We start from the raw sequence: 692 nt of genomic DNA on the forward strand, positions 1-692 counted from the left end.
ATATATATGTGCTTGGGGTGGTGGTGTCTCCTACTCCACACTGGAAATTTTCCTGCTACCTCTCCCCTCTTTCCACCTGGATTTCATGGACACCCGTTGCTGGGTGATTAGAATTTATTTTACCTTTCAGGGTGAAAAAAAGAAAAACAAAATGGAATTAAGGTAGAGCTTATGACCTAAACATGTGTAGAATATATCTCATGTGTTCAAAATAGACATGAATAATTCATATTAACCCTTCTTAAAAGAATTTTATTTTCTTGATTAAGATGTTGAATTATAGAGACATTAATACTCATTTTAACTAGAAAAAAATTCAAATATGAACATATGAAAAGTTAAAATTTGTCCTCACCCTCTCCATTCCTACCCCCTTGATAGTTTCTATAAAGTGCCTAATCCTTTTCTTCCACAACTTCTTTTATTCTCACACAAATGTGAAAAATCACATATAAATGGCATATTGTTTTTATTGCTTTTCTTGATGGTTCATCATGATTCATCTTAATGACTTATCATGATCAATACATATTTATTTCTGATAAATAGCTATATATCTAATTATATCTTTCCTTTAAATAATTACATAATAGAATGGCTACTAAAACTTATTCATGTATTTTATCTTTGATATTTGATTGTTCCCCAGGTTTTGCTTTTACAAAAATATACATTGTCACTACATGCATATT

This window comes from Galeopterus variegatus, unplaced genomic scaffold (assembly GCF_000696425.1).
Source record: "Galeopterus variegatus unplaced genomic scaffold, G_variegatus-3.0.2 Scaffold1041, whole genome shotgun sequence".
NCBI classification, from domain to species: domain Eukaryota; kingdom Metazoa; phylum Chordata; class Mammalia; order Dermoptera; family Cynocephalidae; genus Galeopterus; species Galeopterus variegatus.